This window comes from Micrasema longulum, unplaced genomic scaffold (assembly GCF_059751315.1).
Source record: "Micrasema longulum isolate JH-2025_06_02 unplaced genomic scaffold, ASM5975131v1 h1tg003010l, whole genome shotgun sequence".
NCBI classification, from domain to species: Eukaryota; Metazoa; Arthropoda; class Insecta; order Trichoptera; family Brachycentridae; genus Micrasema; species Micrasema longulum.
Window position 1 is genome coordinate 47,046 of NW_028280119.1, and position 17,955 is coordinate 65,000.

The 17,955-nt window shown below is 38.4% G+C and overlaps 3 non-coding genes across 3 annotated transcripts in view; all 3 read left to right on the plus strand.

Moving 5' to 3' along the window:
• The first annotated feature begins 13,492 nt into the window (after window positions 1–13,492).
• Window positions 13,493–15,432, plus strand: LOC148271231 (small subunit ribosomal RNA). Its single transcript, XR_015825155.1, has one exon. It is a non-coding gene; the product is annotated as a small subunit ribosomal RNA (ribosomal RNA).
• A 288-nt stretch (window positions 15,433–15,720) lies between these two features.
• On the plus strand, window positions 15,721–15,882 carry LOC148271232 (5.8S ribosomal RNA). Its single transcript, XR_015825154.1, has one exon. It is a non-coding gene; the product is annotated as a 5.8S ribosomal RNA (ribosomal RNA).
• A 324-nt stretch (window positions 15,883–16,206) lies between these two features.
• LOC148271233 (large subunit ribosomal RNA) overlaps window positions 16,207–17,955 on the plus strand; it is a 4,046-nt gene continuing 2,297 nt past the window's right edge. Inside the window, exon 1 of the ribosomal RNA XR_015825156.1 lies at window positions 16,207–17,955. This exon is cut by the window's right edge and continues 2,297 nt beyond it. This is a non-coding gene — a ribosomal RNA (large subunit ribosomal RNA).

The following is a 17,955-nucleotide window of genomic DNA, read 5'->3' on the forward strand; positions in this document are numbered from 1 at the left end:
AAACCTACGGAAAAAAGAATAGTGGTTTGTTTTTTAAACATCTCGTTTCATAACGTTCAAATGCGTTCAACCATTTTTTCTGCATTTTTTCATTATGTACTAGGAATGGCCAAAAAAGCTTTATTTTGCGTTTTCACCGTAGTGTTTGTGCACATCGGAACTAAACAGTACTTGTATCTTATAACTAATGACATTTTATGAGCATTTATTAGTTAAAACAGTGTAAAACAACCGATTACAACAAAAACAACACTTAGGCTATACAAATTCGTATGAATTTGTTTTAACGGTCAGTCAAATTCGTAACGTGTGACGTCACAAGCCCATGCGGCATCCGAATGTTCGTTTTGGCGCCAATTCAAAGTATACGTTTTTAAACCACTCTGAAAAATTAACGCGTGGACACAAAAAAATAAAATCTGTACAGTTACCATTGTAATTTTTTCTCTTTTTTTTTGCAAAATAAAAAAAAACCTGAAAATACCCTATTTCGTACATACGAAACTAGAGATAAAGTTAAGATTACCAATGAGAAAAACAGAGTTCTGAAACTCATTCTACAGGGGAGAAAAACTGTAAGATAAAGAAATAAAAGAAATTGAAATAGCCATGAAACATTTGTTATGAATTTTGTATAAAAATGTTTCTGAGAAGTTTTTACTTTTAAATGTTATTCAACGTTTATATTTTCATTCATTGTGATTTGTGAACGGAAATTCGGTGCAGTTTATTTTTGTTTACTCTGTTAAAAAATTAATTATGTAATAAAATAAATAAATAGTATGTTCTGGTTAGAATATAATCTGATGAGACAATTTGATAAATTTCTTTTCCATGTTTAAATACCCATTTACCGATTCGCCGAGTAAACTGCTAAGCAACGATAATTCGTTGTTGTTAATGTTAATACGGGCATTAAAGTCTAACCATATTATTGCTGACGTCATGACATCAATTTGAGAACTTGCTGTTGCTCTTTACTTTCCTGTTGGTGATAGTATAAAACATTTTCAAAAAATAAAAATTAATTTTCACATAATTAACTTGATTTCACTAGTTACTATTTTTTAAAGAAATTGTTATATTCCCGTATACTGCGCATATTACTACAGCAGCAATTGCAAAGAAAACACGTTCATAAATAAACCAAAATAATTATAAAGCCAATTATGTTTTTTTTTTTTTTTTAACTCAATATTGAATGCAAAAGTACTATTGATAACTGCCGTTTTTAAATAATGGATTTATATGGAGCAACCCGAGAAAATAAAATGAAATACCAAAATAGTTAGATAAGCAATAAGTACCTACGTCAGTAACAAAAACAAACGATGAAAAACTTTTTTTTTTAAAGAAGAAGTCTAATAGTCAAGAAACTTTTGTTATCGTTTGTAAAGTTAAATTTGCAATTACGGTTTGAGGATTTTCATAAATGTTTCATGTTTAAATTAATAATAGAAAAAAGAAGATAAAATTTGGATTAAAAAATTGCGTTCAAAAGAATGCTCCTCGCTGAGCGAGAATAATTTTCAAAAAAGGGTTTGTTTTCATTAAAAAGTATGAAAGGAACTACCGCATGACAATCAACATTTCAGCTGGGATTATCCATCTCGCTTTATCCATTGTACGTGAACTATAAAAACCGTAGTGTGTTTTTTTAATTTTTTATTTTATTTAGTTCTACGATAGACATAGTTTTATATATATTTACAACAAAATATTTACATCTATACTTATTCATACATTATTTATTGCTATTGTACACTTATTATCCTAATTTATAATATTCAACAACGTTAAGGCTTGTCCTTGTCAGTACCGAGGTTTGTAAACAAGTATGGCCAAATAATACTTTATCAAACAATTACTAAAATTTTCAATAAGATTCCTAATCAGATATTAAAATAAAATGTTGACGAAACTTTTAAGAAAAAATCATCTCTTATATGTAACAAGGCTTTATATTAATTATTATTTTATGTTAACAGTAATCTATTAATTTTTTTAAAAATAAATTTTGTATAAAAATACGTACGATTTTAATTCTTAATAATGTTTATATGACTTTTTAAAATTATATAATTTCTCTAACGTTTTTCTTTGTTAAGGAAAAATAAGAAACCTGCGGGCAAGCCGGTTTTACGGTTTAGTGGGTTTCTTTTCTTTTTTTTATTTTCTGTTCATGTTTACCTTCTTAAATAAAAATAAAGACAAAAAACCGTTTAATATGTACATTTTTATTAGCTTATTTATATTAACTACTTACAATAAATATAACCTAGTATTGTTTATATGTATATATACTCATCATATTTAATTTTAAATATATTTATACTATTTTTATGCTTTCTGGCTTTTTTCCTCAAATAACTATATTTATTCATTAACGGTTCAGAGAACCTTTTTACAGAAAATGATTTACAGAAATAGTCACAGCAGTGAACAATAATTATGTAGGACATAATATGAAATAATAGAATAACTAAAACAAAACAATTTAGTGAACATATTATACAAAAAAGTAAAAAAGAAACATAACATCTCTAAATAAAAGATTACATTAACCATGAGAAAATTTTATGTTCTAAATAAAAATATAACACGGTAAAGTTGAGAATAACTAGATAATAAAAAAAATAATAAAATAACACTAGTACATGAAAAAGTTTAAGTTTTTTAAGCGAAAAAATAAAAAATGAAAAAAACCTCAATTAACTAAATGATACCTTTATTTAGTAAAATCACCATCATCAGTTGGTTGGCAGAATTTGCCATTTGGAAATAAATTCCCTTGTACATAAGGCAGTTCTGGGACATTGCTTTTGATTTCTTTTCCAGTCTTATATTTTTAGATCATTTTGTTGGATCTGCGAGACATTTCGCTTGTAATAATCGTTGTGTGTTTCTTTCCAGATCGACGATGTAATAAAAAAACTCACTATTTTTATGAATTATAAAATTTCTTATTAGATTCTCGAGAAACTGCTTAGTGGCCGAAGGGTTAAAATTCTAAATTTTGTTGGCCCTCGTGTAAAAATGAAATGTATTAATTTATTGCGATCGGTGATCGGAAACTTGACGCAGTTTATTCTCGTTTACTCTATTATAATATCAATTACATAATCAAATAAGTGAAGAGCATTTTCTGGTTAGAATATAACATGTTTCTAATAATATAATTCGACTAATTACTTTTCCGCATTCGAGCCTACCTACCCACCCACCGATTTGGGGAGTTGAGATCGGATTTTGAGATCCGGCAACACCGAACAGCGAAGAAAATCCAAACGGAATTCGGTTCAAATTGCGACTTGCAACAATTCTTCGAGAGCGCTCATCGCTTGTTGTACGAGGTAATATATTGTCTCTAGGCAATATAACTCACTAATTCATGTTGGATCTGCGAGACATTTCGCTTGTAATAATCGTTGTGTGTTTCTTTCCAGATCGACGATGTAACCGCGAGCCGAAGAGACGACGGATCGCTCCGCGTGCGTCGGCCTGTGGCAGGTGAGGAAACGTGCTCTGTTAATTTGTCGGTTTTCACTTTACGATGATATTATCCGAATCTAATAGCTGCAGTGGCCGACCGAAGCTTCGGTACGGCCGGTAAAACGAGTTTCGGACGCGGTTTCGGCCGAAAATTGGCTCAGCCGAAGCACGCGGTCGGGACGTATCGGGTCGCATTCGGCTCAAGTCGGGTGGAAAATGGTGTCCGTTTAAACAATTAGTTATTGCGTCGCTAATTGCTATTCTCACATAAAAACTAGACCGATCTTGTGATCTTTTCTCTATATTATATAGTAAGTAGTTCTAAGATCTTTCATATTTATGTTTTTGTAATTCCTTTATAGCTTACAAGTTAAAGTTCTCACGGCGCACATTGGAGAATTGTTACAACAATAACTTCCATGTATAACAAAACAGCGAACCTTTAAAATGTATGCCCAACTCGACAATGTTTTGAGTATGTCCACATGCTCGCAGAATGGCTGGGTTTCCTCCCTAGGATCCCTATTTAGATCTACATTTGTCACAACGGAGAGGGAAAACATTTTTGAGAAGGGAATACGGATGTCTAGGCATACCTGCGTCGACGCTTATCAGTTCATGGTTTACCTCTTCGTTCTAATTCTCGAGGCACTCTCTTAATACCCATCCACAATTCCTCTTTCTTCTCTAACTCATATAGTGTCCATGCGGCTCCACTGCGGAATCATCTCCCATCCACCATCAGAGGTGTTACTACATTATCTCCTCCTTTCCTTTTTCCTCTTTTTTCCTTTTTCCCATTGAGTAATAGTTTTGATTTAAGGTAATTTAGAAACAAATACGTTTATTTATATTTTTATAAATCTTTAGCTATTTAATATTTTTTTTCTATTGAATGTGTTCTGTAACTTTAATTATAAATATAAAACTTTTTTTTTATTGGTTGGTTGGAAGAAATTGCCATTTGGCAATAAGCCCCGCCAATGTACAAATAACATTTTGTACAAAAATTTTTTTTTTTTTTTTAAGTGCCGAAACCTCTATCATGCGGATGAGATTCGTCCGGCTGAATCGATTCTCTAAAATGTATTCCCTCTGTTGTGACAAATTTAAATATGAATAATTCCCTAGGGAGGAAATCCGGCCGGTCTGCAAGCGTTTGGACGTACTCGAAACATAGTCGAATCAACTACCCGGTAAAAGAAGAAGTATTAAAACAGGAAAATTCTCTTCGGTTCAGCCTGATGAATCTCATCCACCCGGGATAGAGGTTTCGGCTCTTCACAGAAGTCAAGAGATGGAAGAGTCAAGGAACTGTGGACGTTCAGACATGGACGGATTGGTGAGTGTCACACAGCGTGCTAAGCGGCCACTTAAACCAGCCAATGACAGGTCATAAGCCCTGTAAATGCCTAGATTTACGTATTCCCATCTCAAAAATGTTTTCCCTCTCTGTTGCGATAATTGTAGATCTAAATAGGGATCCTGGGGAGGAAATCCAGCCAGTCTGAACATTTGGACATACTCCCGAACACGGTCCATATGTAAAATGCTCTAAGTGGCTTTCATTTGCATGAAATGATTGTCTGTAGCATACTCCTATATCGACCACATTACTTCTAAAAGTATGAAAACTTTGGGTTTCATTCTTAGAACCATAAAGGATTTTGAATCAGTTAAAATAATGAAACTCTTGTTAAAATATTATCCTCGGCTAGAAGCCCATTAGAGTTTAACTCTACTATACGGTCCCCCTTTACTAAATTCACATAAATAATGTTAAAAAGTCCAACGAAAATTGTAGAACAGATCGACTACATGTATTTGTTAAACTTTTTGCATTTACCTACTCTGGAGCATTGCAGGAAAATAACTGACCTAATATTTTGATGTAAAATCATTCATTCTAAATTTGATTGTTGCAAACTCCCAGATTTAATAAATATTAGTATACCAGCACGTAGAACTAGACAAAATAGTCTATATCATTGTCACCCTTCTCAAAGCAACTATATGCAGACTAGGAAACGAGTGTACCTCTTATATGGACATTTTTAACTCGAGTCTGTGAATTCAAATCATCTCTTAATACATATTTGATGATGTTCTATAGTAACGATCAACAAACTATTTGCAAAAGCTACTTTTGCTAATGATCCGGTGTTTATTCAATTATATCTTTCATATGCTGCCATACATACATGTATATGCAGCGGAACGAGGAAGAATTTGCTCGTTATAAGCGTTACTCGTTATACCAGAGTTAAACAATCGCTATTGGACATTGTCACTAAGTAAATACATATGCGTACATATAATTCATACAGATTTTTTTACAGGGGTTAGGTTTTAACTGATCTGGTCTAGAACTCATTTGATATCGCCCACTTGTAATGTTTATTGTATATTGAAATAAGCCTAGAACATTAAAAAATCTAAAAAACAAGCGTGTCATTCATAAACTACAAAAGCAGCTGTAAATTGTAACAATGTGCCGAACCGGCTCTTACTAACTTCGCAAAGCTTGGATTTTTTACAAACTGTGTGTGTTCATTTTTTAATATTGTTGGCAAAAAATCCAATTAGGTACTTGGACACTTACATAGCTATCACAAACATAATCCGATCCCAGCGCCCGGCCGTATTTATTTTTAATGTTAGCCGACCGTATAGATTTTATTACTTGGATTCTTATTTCGAGATTACTTTAATTTTGGACAATATTTTTGTTGGGTTTGTCCGAGGAGTAGCTCGTTATAGCAGTGAATAATTGTAGGGAGAAAACCATGAACTAAAATGTCAACTAATGTTTCCTGAGATCTTGCTATTTCCGTGATCGTTATAACTGATTTTGACTGTATATATTTTTCTTGTTTTTTAGTTTTTAATTTTTGTAAATCTATCTAACTCATTATATTGTTATATTGTAAAAGGCACTTGTGCCGTGTAAAAAATAAATAAATATAGAGGCCCACTGAACTAATGTTGGATCTTCTCCCGCAGGGTGTTCCCCGGCCTCCACCGGCGGGGTCCGCAGACGGAAGGACGGCCTACGGTCGGCGCTCGGTCACGCCCGGGGCGGGTAATATTAATTTGTTATACTCGGCCGAAGTGATATTTTTATAAATTTGTTTATTTACTTACAAAAATGTTTTACAGAAATAATCACAGCAGTGCACAATAATTATTAAGTACACTATATGAAATAATAGAATAATTAAAACTAAACAATTTAGTGAACATATAACATATATTTTTAGTTTTTTTTAGTTTTAAAGCTGATTTTATATATTTATGTTGATTTATATGTCAAGCGTTGTATTAAAAAAAAAAAACATTTCAGATACAATGATTTTTCGTGTGTCAATATAAATCACTCCTTAGACGTTACTAAAAAGTTATGTCGTCACTTTTGCGGACAACTGTCATTCTAATCGAGCTATATTTTAAGGACTATAGTTCATTGGGGAGTTTATTGTAATTTTTTATTCCTTTGAAAACAAAACTATTATGACCATGACTTGTGTGGAATTTAGGAACTTTTTTTTTATTTTTTTATTTAAATCTTAAAGTAGGGCACACATATCATACATATTGTTATGTGTGTTCTAATAATAACATTGCAAATATATTTAATTTATAAATTGTTTATCACATATGTCTTGACCATTATTTTAAATTTTGATATGTTTTTTTTCTTCATAAATATTTTTTTCCATTTCGTAATACTTTTTAATTGCTTTAAATAAAACTGAATTTTGTGACCTTGCCTTTTTTCTAAATGGAAGTCTAATTTTGTTCTTTTCTCTAGTATTGTGATTGTGTTCATGCTGGTTCCGATCAATTTTTTTCCAAAATTCTGTTTTTTTATTAGAGTTTATAATTTTATGAACAAATATCATTGTATTGTAAAATATTCTTTGTTTATATGTTAATAATTTCATTTCATTTACCATCGACTTTACCCTCGTATATCTGTTTTTTTTCAAAATGATTCTAAAGGCTTTATTTTGTAATACAGTTAGTTTATCTATGTTTTCTTTGTTTGATAAAAATTTGATAACTTTGATATTATTTGGGGATCTGCGTGACTTATTCATGTCAAATTTGTTTATTTTTTCTTCTTTGTAAATTTGTACACTGGAATTTGTTTTGTAAATAGTGTCTACTCTATGAACTTTAAATCATTTCTATAAATGTTCCGTGTTAAATGTTGAAGGTAATCTTAAAAAAATATCAGTTGAAACACATCGTCCCCCAAATATGTAATGCACAGGTAGGAAGGCGTATATTTTCCCACAAACATTGAAGTTCCTCAATATCCTTAACAAAAGCCTATAAATCCAAAAACCAGCAATTAATTCTGGTTTTGCTTTGAGCGATACATTTGAAACTATCTTACAACTTGCAACTGCTCTCCTGAACAAAATTCTGCTCACCTATAATAATAATGCTCACTTGGTCCGTGTCCTCTCCCTAGGTGCGGCGTACGGTGTCCGTGAAATCTCTCCGAGCCCCCCGTCTGCGGAGTGCTCCCGCGCGTCCTCCCGGGGCCGAGGGAGGCGTGCGTAATATGCGGCCCGGCTAGCCGTGTCGCCTCGGCCCGATGACGGCTGTCACCTCCCGCACTCCTTGCCGGTAAATAATACAAATGATTTTTTTTAAAATTAAATTCAGGCGTCAGTCCGGGCATAATGAAAAATAAATCCCATAAAAGTTATCTTCATTGCGAATCATTTAATAATCATGAAATATGGGCAGAATGGTGAATGGTAAAGTGTCCACTTAAACCAGCCAATGACAGGTCATACGCCCCGTAGATGCCTAGACTTCTATATTACCTTCTCTTAAATGTTCTTCATCTCTTTTGTTATATGTCAATATTAACAGCTTCCCGAGTTGAATTCAGTCTACAAAAATTTGGACAAACTCAAAATATTGTTGTTAAATCCATCTGGTCCATGAAGAAGTTTAGAAATTTAAAAAAATAAAAATTTTCAGGCGTTGCCTAGTATGTAGGTGAAATAATTCAATTAGATGAATCTCGCCCGCGTAAATAAAGGTTTCGGCTCTTTAACTTCACAAACATCAACAGATGAAAGAATTGAAGGAATATAGATGTTCAAATATAGGCAGAATGGTGAATGTTACACAGCGTGTAAAGTGGCCACTTAAACCAGCCATTGACAGGTCATAAGCCCTGTAGATGCCTGGACTTCTATATTACCTTCTCTTAAATGTTCTTCATCTCTGTTGTAATATGTTAATTTATGCTCCTAACTTCTTTTTTACACATTTGATTGAATATTTTAATATCTACGAACACGCACAGCGCAAAGATCTACATCTCTCTGAAAACCGCACGTAAATCGGCTACCCCATTTAGGAGTACGGCAGTGGCGAATGCTCCTTATAATCGATTACATGCAGCTGACCATATTTTTTTGACATCGTAGGTAATGTTTTATAATACTGTAGTATTATTAGGAAAAAACACATCACCAAAAAAATATATTACTTTTCCTGGGTAAGTAAATTTATATCATATTCCTTTATTCCATACAGCGACCAGTTGCGCCTCTATTGGCCAAGATTATAACTACTGGATTACAGGAGATTACTCTGCTCACTTTAAAATCACTAATTCAAATACGTCTTTAACCTAAAACTTTAGAATCTCGTTCGAAAAATTACACTTGCGATTACAGTAAAATCTTGCAGCTTTCATTAATGCAATTTAGTCTTTCAATACTTTTTCATAAGGGCTAGTATTCTTTAAAATACATCAATTTGACTTACGACAGTCTAAGGGAGGTGACAATATACGCACTCGTTATGTGTAAGAAAGAGATAACGAATATATTTTGTATGTCGTAAGTAATTTATCATACTTATGTTACGGTGGTTTGAAAGTAAATTTGCTTTAAAATGAATAAATATTTTGATATTTTAATCGAAACGAATTAATATTTTAATCCATAATATAGTATAAATCCTTTAGTGGGTTTTAAAAACAAATATTCGCTAATTGTTTTTGAATTGTAATTCGTTTTTGGGCATACGATGACAGTTGAATATTGTAGGTTATTCTTCAGTATCCATTTAAACTTTTAAAATTTAGTTAGAGTTATGATAAAAACGTTACTAGTGTATAGTGTTAAGAATAAATATATATGAAGAATTATAATATGTATAACTTATGTCGTTTTGTGAATAATAATGTGATATAAAAGTCGATGAAACAATGATTCTTAAAACGTAATTTATGTTTTGTTTGGTGAACTATCGTACTCGGTAAGGAATACTTTTAAATTATTATCATTTATTAAGAAATAGTGTTTTATTTCAAGACAAGTTATAATAGTCTGACTTAGCCGAAGATGCACCGGTGCGCTAATGAATTATTTAGTTTATTAATTACTTTTTCGACGCTTAGCGCAGAACGCGAAATAGCTGCGCGGATGGGTCGTCGCTTTCTAATGACATAGGCGGAGGTTCGAATCCATAGGGGTTCCAATTTTTTTTTTGCAATTATGTTTTTTTAAATTGTATTTTTTAAATCAAATGTTTGTGCTACATTAGAAAATATTTTTACTGAAACTATTAGCCGCTGGAGCCATTTGTTAGGAATTATTTATTAAATATACAAGACTTGTTTTTTATATGCCATACTATCGCTATGGACATTTTATCAGAATTTTCATAGCTTACCAATTTAAAAACTCACCGCTCGCCACTGGAGTACGGTGACATCACACGTACAGAGGAATTATATATATATATATATAAAGATGGTGTCTATTGCTTACATCAATTACTTGTAATTTGTACTTAAAATATACCGAGGGAGCTAGTTCTGATTGGGACTCTTAAGATAATTTTTATTAAAGCTTTTTGCGTAATTATTATTTGCTCGATCAGTGTGTCGTTTGCACATCCCCATCCGACTTTATAACAAGAACAAACAAACAAACGTCAAAGTCAAATGGAGCCTTGTCAGCGTAATGGGGAACACAAAAACCTAAAGAAGTCAACACTGGGAAGAAGAGAAGGTCAAAACTAGGGCTTTAGTTTATTCGTGTTTCTTTTCTCATCACAGTCAATTCAAATACATGTAAACAAATAATATTTCAGACATTATTAAAACAAGTTATTAAAAAGACCGCGTGCTTATTCCAGCACTAAACCACGTAATATGCCGGTATAAGTTTCTACGGTGGCTATCCCAGATTTGAACAGAGTTTAACTCTGCGAGGTTTACAAGTAACTAGCGGACCCGACAGACGTTGTCCTGCCCGAACATCGACTTGCCTGCCATTAGCCCGTTCAGCGAACGTTTTTTCGATAAACTATATACTAAGTGACATTTCAATATTTTCGTTTCGTCATTGTGCGATTTGCTGTTGCCCAAAGCAAAAAAAGTGTGCAATACCTCGTTACCCTGCGCTGGTCGGCTGAGGCCCGGTTGTATGATCCTTAGTAATAGTAAAAAATCTGTAGCAATAGTCCAAACTGAACTCTTTAAACCTTAGTTAAAAATTCAACAAGCCAATTAAAAGCCTTAGTTAAAAGACATTGTCCATGTATACAATTTATAGGGTTTAAATATTACAATAAAAGAATAGTTTAAATCATTTTTTAAAAAAGAAAAAAAGCATCGACAAACATAAGGGACATCGAGACGAGATCTGGACTATTTATTTAGTGCTCGTTTAAATCCTCGGAAACTTGAACCAAACAAGTCCAGATGCTCTTGTCTCGAAGTAACAATAGGACAAAGGCGGGTAATTGGAGAATTGAGGCCATAGTTTGTTCTATGCTGATCGATGAACAGTACTTCGTTGTTTCTCAACCTACGAGTCGGAAAAGCACGCTTTCTCTATTTTCTACGGATGATGAGTTCGAAGATGTCCGTCGTGATGAAATCCAGCCACTGGTGAAAATTCCGAATGAAACCGACAAACGCCCTTTACTTACGATTGTGTATTTTTTTAGCGATCGACTTTCACCGCTGGCGAGTTCGTCGGCGTCGTGGAGGCGGACGCTCCTCGCACCGAGATACACCGCTTCCGCGGCGCAGTCCTTCACCCCGAGGGGCGTGGAGTTCCCCTGACCCGGCACAGCCTCCCACTGAGGGAGCGCCGAGTCACGAACGCCGACTGTGTCGAAGGAGTCGCGGTTTACGCAGGTAAATATTGTTTTTTGAATGAAATTTTTAATCACTTTATTTGATGTGTTTATTACTAAATATATATTTCGAGGCTCGTATAAAACAAGAAAAATTAACGATGGACCTCAGAAAGTTCTTCTAAACCATCTTTATTTTAGTTTCAATGCTGCAGAACAGCCTTTATTTGATATTTTTAAACACATGTTACAATTTGCTACCCACTAATTCTAAAGACTTTTCGGTGGGACATTTATCTTACGTAATTCTATTTATACCATACAAATATATTCATTAACACGCACTATAAAGCATTTATAAGACTTTTTTATTCATTTGAAGATCCTTCGTGTCAACACTTTGAGTGCCGGCCGAATACACGTGGAATTTACCCTGTGCCCGGCCCATTTTTGTGAAATTTCACGCTTTGTGAAGGGTTTCTTAAACGTGTCACAATTATGAAAATGCTGGGTTAAATCAATTGAAACTTTATTTATTTGAAACGATTCAATAAGTCATTTTTGTACGACAGTTTTGCCAACATTGGCCTTTATTTATTTATGCTTTATTAAGTTAGTGCATAACATCTTAAGAACTAAAATATAAGCTTTTAATAATATTACAATTTCTTGATCAAAATTTCTCAATAACATATTTTTTCAAATTAATTATAAATATTTAACTTTTTTCCATTGCCTTTATTTCTTCTTCAGGTAACTCACTGTACAGCTTCAACCCCTTGTACAATGAGTTTTGAGATTATGTTTTTCTCCTCATTGCTAATCTTATCTTTTTTTACCCCTTGTTTCATACATATGACATTGTTGGTTAAATTTTATTATTGTTTTTATTTTATTCATCCTCTTAATTATTTGATGTATAAAAATTGCTACATTATATTTAATTTGCCGCTTTACTGCGAGCGAGCCAATTTCTTTGTGCATTCTTTTGACATAATAATAGTTATTTCTTTTGAATATCCTCATCGCCTTATTTTGAAGAATTTGTATATTTTCAATTTCTCCTTCATTACATAAAATAATGGAAATTTATGGGAAACCACAATGCAATGTTTGCACATATATTTATTTATTTATTTATTTGACACTTTATATACATATACAATAAATATACATATAAGGGCGGGCATATTGCCTTAAGGCAATTTCTTCCTACCTACCCAAACCGTTCAGTTTGAGAAAATTATAAATACATGGACATATTGAATCTTACAATTTCATACAAAAATTAAAAGCAAAGATTAACAAAAATAAATATATATATATAAAAATAAAAAAAACACTACTATGAAGAGAGGAGAGGGGATATATATACAGGGTCTCACTCCTTTTTTGTGCTTTGTATCCCGGAGCCGTGTAAACACGTGATTATAATAACCACGCGTTGTGTCCCAGGCCCGTGTTTTCACGTATTGTTATGGTTGGATAATTTATATAGCGCCATTTTTATGAAAATCACCTCAAGGTTTACCAACAGCGAAAAAATACTAATTGTACTGTGCAAGTAACAGTTTGGACTGTACTATTGCCGCGCCGAAGGCGTGCGCTCTCGTACGTTAATATTTGACGAAAGGGAATTAAATTTTTGGCCAAAGAGAAGATCCATGTGGTCCGTCTCGTCAGGTCCAGCGTTCACTTGTTAAAAAGTGAATTTAAAAGTAAAACGAACAGACTCGTGAATCGCGAGAGTGCAAACTCGAGCGAGCGAGAATGTGAGTTATATAGGTGCGAACATAAAGAGCGTGTCGCGGCGGGTGACTCCGTCGCGCCTCAGACGCCCTTCGTATCCTGGAGCGATATAGAAATGAACAGCTCCCTGGTTGATCCTGCCAGTAATCATATGCTTGTCTCAAAGACTAAGCCATGCAAGTCTCAGTAAAAGCCGAATTAAGGTGAAACCGCGAATGGCTCAATATATCAGTTTTGGTTCCTTAGATCGTACATAGTTACTTGGATAACTGTGGCAATTCTAGAGCTAATACATGCAAACGAGGTCCTGACCGGCAACGGGAGGGATGCTTTTATTAGATCAAAAACCAATCGGCGGCGGGGTTCGCGCCCCGTCCGTCGCCATTCGAGATGATTCTAGATAACTTTGTGCTGATCGCACGGTCTAGCACCGGCGACGCATCTTTCAAATGTCTGCCTTATCAACTGTCGATGGTAGTTTATGCGACTACCATGGTTGTCACGGGTAACGGGGAATCAGGGTTCGATTCCGGAGAGGGAGCCTGAGAAACGGCTACCACATCCACGGAAGGCAGCAGGCGCGCAAATTACCCACTCCCGGCACGGGGAGGTAGTGACGAAAAATAACGATACGGGACTCGTCCGAGGCCTCGTGATCGGAATGATTACACTTTAAATCCTTTAACGAGGATCCATTGGAGGGCAAGTCTGGTGCCAGCAGCCGCGGTAATTCCAGCTCCAATAGCATATACTAAAGTTGTTGCGGTTAAAAAGCTCGTAGTTGAAATTGTGTCCTGCGGTGTCGGTCTACCGAATGCGGTACGACAGGCACGTCTGCGGGGCTTCTCGCCGGTGCGTCCACCGCCAGTGTGTTGCGGTCGTCCTCGCGGGCGGCCGCGCGCCGAGGCGGGCCGTCGCGGCTGTTTACTTTGAACAAATTAGAGTGCTCAAAGCGGGCTAACACTTGCCTGAATATTGTACGCATGGAATAATAGAATAGGACCTCGGTTCTGTTTTGTTGGCTTTCTGATACCAGAGGTAATGATTAATAGGGACAACTGGGGGCATTCGTATTGCGACGTTAGAGGTGAAATTCTTGGATCGTCGCAAGACGGACTAAAGCGAAAGCATTTGCCAAAGGTGTTTTCATTAATCAAGAACGAAAGTTAGAGGTTCGAAGGCGATTAGATACCGCTGTAGTTCTAACCATAAATGATGCCAGCCAGCGATCCGCCGAAGTTTCATAATTTTAACCCGGTGGGCAGCTCCCGGGAAACCAAAGCTTTCGGGCTCCGGGGGGAGTATGGTTGCAAAGCTGAAACTTAAAGGAATTGACGGAAGGGCACCACCAGGAGTGGAGCCTGCGGCTTAATTCGACTCAACACGGGAAAACTCACCAGGCCCGGACACTGGAAGGATTGACGGATTAACAGCTCTTTCTCGATTCGGTGGGTGGTGGTGCATGGCCGCTCTTAGTTGGTGGAGCGATTTGTCAGGTTAATTCCGGTAACGAACGTAACTCTAGCCTATTAAATAGACGTGCAACCGGTATCACAGGAGTCCGCGGGCGCGCATCTTGCGGCGTTCGCGTCGCGGAAGTGTGTTTCGCGGTCTTCACTACCGGCGTACAATGAAAATCTTCTTAGAGGGACCGGCGGTATATATAGCCGCACGAGATTGAGCAATAGCAGGTCTGTGATGCCCTTAGATGTCCTGGGCCGCACGCGCGCTACACTGAAGGGATCAGCGTGTCCTCCTTGGCCTAACGGCCCGGGTAACCCGATGAAACCCCTTCGTGATAGGGATTGGGGTTTGCAATTCTCCCCCATGAACGAGGAATTCCTAGTAAAAGCGAGTCACCAGCTCGCGTTGATTGCGTCCCTGCCCTTTGTACACACCGCCCGTCGCTACTACCGATGGATGATTTGGTGAGGTCTTCGGACTGGTGCGCGGAAGCTCGTCTCGGGCATCCGACGCGTCGGAAAGTTTGACCGAATTTGATCATTTAGAGGAAGTAAAAGTCGTAACAAGGTTTCCGTAGGTGAACCTGCGGAAGGATCATTTCCTGTGAAATATAATATAAAATGAATTTTCATTCTTTTATATAGTATAAATATATTTATACACACGCGCAGAGCGCAAAATAAGCAAACACTGCGGCGGAATTTCGCCCTAGGGCGCCGCCGCGAACCGCGGACTGCCGGTGTCGCGGGAGGCGGGTCTGTCGGCCCGATTCCCGCGTCCGGCTATATTCTGTGAAAAATGTAATTTTTTTTCCGATAGAGAAAAAAGAAAAAAAACGCAACCGATAAACAATATATATATATATATATATATATCATAAAACACTATTACCCTGAACGGCGGATCACTCGGCTCGTGGGTCGATGAAGAACGCAGCTAAATGCGCGTCAGAGTGTGAACTGCAGGACACATGAGCATCGACATTTCGAACGCACATTGCGGTCCGAGCAAGACTTAGTTTGTCGACGGACCACTCCTGTTTGAGGGTCGCGCACACAATGCGACCAGACTTCGCCGTCTTCTCTCTTCGGAGAGAAGATTCGGCGAGAGTGTTGCCGGTCTGTCGTCCGCCGGCGCGCGAGCGCCGGACGGACGTCCGGTCAAATTTGACTTGGCGCGCTCTCTCGGTCCCCCCGAGACGCTTTTCGAGCTAGCGACGACGCTGTGAAACCCGCCGCCGGTCCTCACGGGCCGGCGCGCGGGGGCGTTTCTTCGCGCTCTGCGTCGCGCGCGGGTACCGTGCGAAACCGGAGAGCGTTTACATTATTCATATATATGTATATTTATATATATATATGAATTTTTTTTTGTTGTCGACCTCAAATCAGGAGAGATCACCCGCCGAACTTAAGCATATCAGTAAGCGGAGGAAAAGAAACTAACGAGGATTCCCCGAGTAGCGGCGAGCGAAACGGGAAGAGCCCAGCGCTGAATCCTGCGGCCCAGGCGGGCCGCCGGGAAATGTAGCGTTAGGGAGGAGAGTAATATATACACGCGCGGTCATTAGTCACGGCTGCCTGTCCAAGTTCATCTTGAACGGGGCCCGCTTACCCGCAGAGGGTGCCAGGCCCGTGGTGACGGTAGCCGGCCGCGACGGTCTCTCTCCCCAGAGTCGGGTTGCTTGAGAGTGCAGCCCTAAGTGGGTGGTAAACTCCATCTAAGGCTAAATACTACCACGAGACCGATAGCGAACAAGTACCGTGAGGGAAAGTTGAAAAGAACTTTGAAGAGAGAGTTAAAGAGTACGTGAAACCGTTCAGGGGTAAACCTGTGGAACTCAAACGAGCGAACGGAGAGATTCATCGTGTCTTCCGTCGGAGCCCGCGTCCCGGCGCACACCTCCGCCCTTCGGCACTCGTTGTCGGGGCGGGGGGTGTCCGGGTGCGCAGCCGGGCTCCCGGAGCGCGTGCACTTCTCTCTCAGTATAACACCGCGACCCGTTGCGCCTCGGTCGAATGCGCCGTGCGGCTGTCCCGCCTCGCTCCGCGGGGCGGAGCCGCGGCGTCCACGGCCGGGGCGAGTTTTAAAGCGACGGTAGAGAACGAGGATCGCGTCCGCCCCTTCGGAGGGCGTCCGTCGCGTCACAGCGGCTTCCTTCTCGTGGCCCCCGGCGCCCAGTGCGTCGCGGGTGTCGCGTTTCGGATGTCCGTGGCTAGTGGCGCGCTCTCGGACGGGACGCGTCCCGGTCGGCGGTGGTTTTGTTTTGGGCACTCACAGGACCCGTCTTGAAACACGGACCAAGGAGTCTAGCATGTGCGCGAGTCATCGGGAACACTGATAAACCCAGAGGCGAAATGAAAGTGAAAGGTCGGCCTCGAGCCGGCCGCAGGGAAGATGCGCGGGCGTCGTCAGACGCCCGCCGCATTCCCGAGGCGTTTCGAGAAAGCCCCCGTGCGATTATCGAGACGCACTGAGAGCGTACACGCTGGGACCCGAAAGATGGTGAACTATGCCTGGTCAGGTCGAAGTCAGGGGAAACCCTGATGGAGGACCGAAGCGATTCTGACGTGCAAATCGATCGTCCGAACTGGGTATAGGGGCGAAAGACTAATCGAACTATCTAATAGCTGGTTCCATCCGAAGTTTCCCTCAGGATAGCTGGCGCTCGAGAAACATGACGGAATTTATTCCGCCATTCTGACAGTCTCATCCGGTAAAGCGAATGATTAGAGGCATTGGGGCCGAAATGGCCTCAACCTATTCTCAAACTTTAAATGGGTGAGATCTCCTTCTTGCTCGAAGATGAAGTAGGAGCTCGGATGGGAGTGCCAAGTGGGCCAATTTTGGTAAGCAGAACTGGCGCTGTGGGATGAACCAAACGTCGAGTTAAGGCGCCCAATGAACGCTCATCGGAGACCATAAAAGGCGTTGGTCGCTCATGACAGCAGGACGGTGGCCATGGAAGTCGGAATCCGCTAAGGAGTGTGTAACAACTCACCTGCCGAAGCAACCAGCCCTGAAAATGGATGGCGCTGTAGCGTTCAGCCTATACTCGACCGTCGCAGGCAAGCGGGACGTTCGTGCGGTCTCGTGCCGTGCGATCGTTTTGAAGCCGCGACGAGT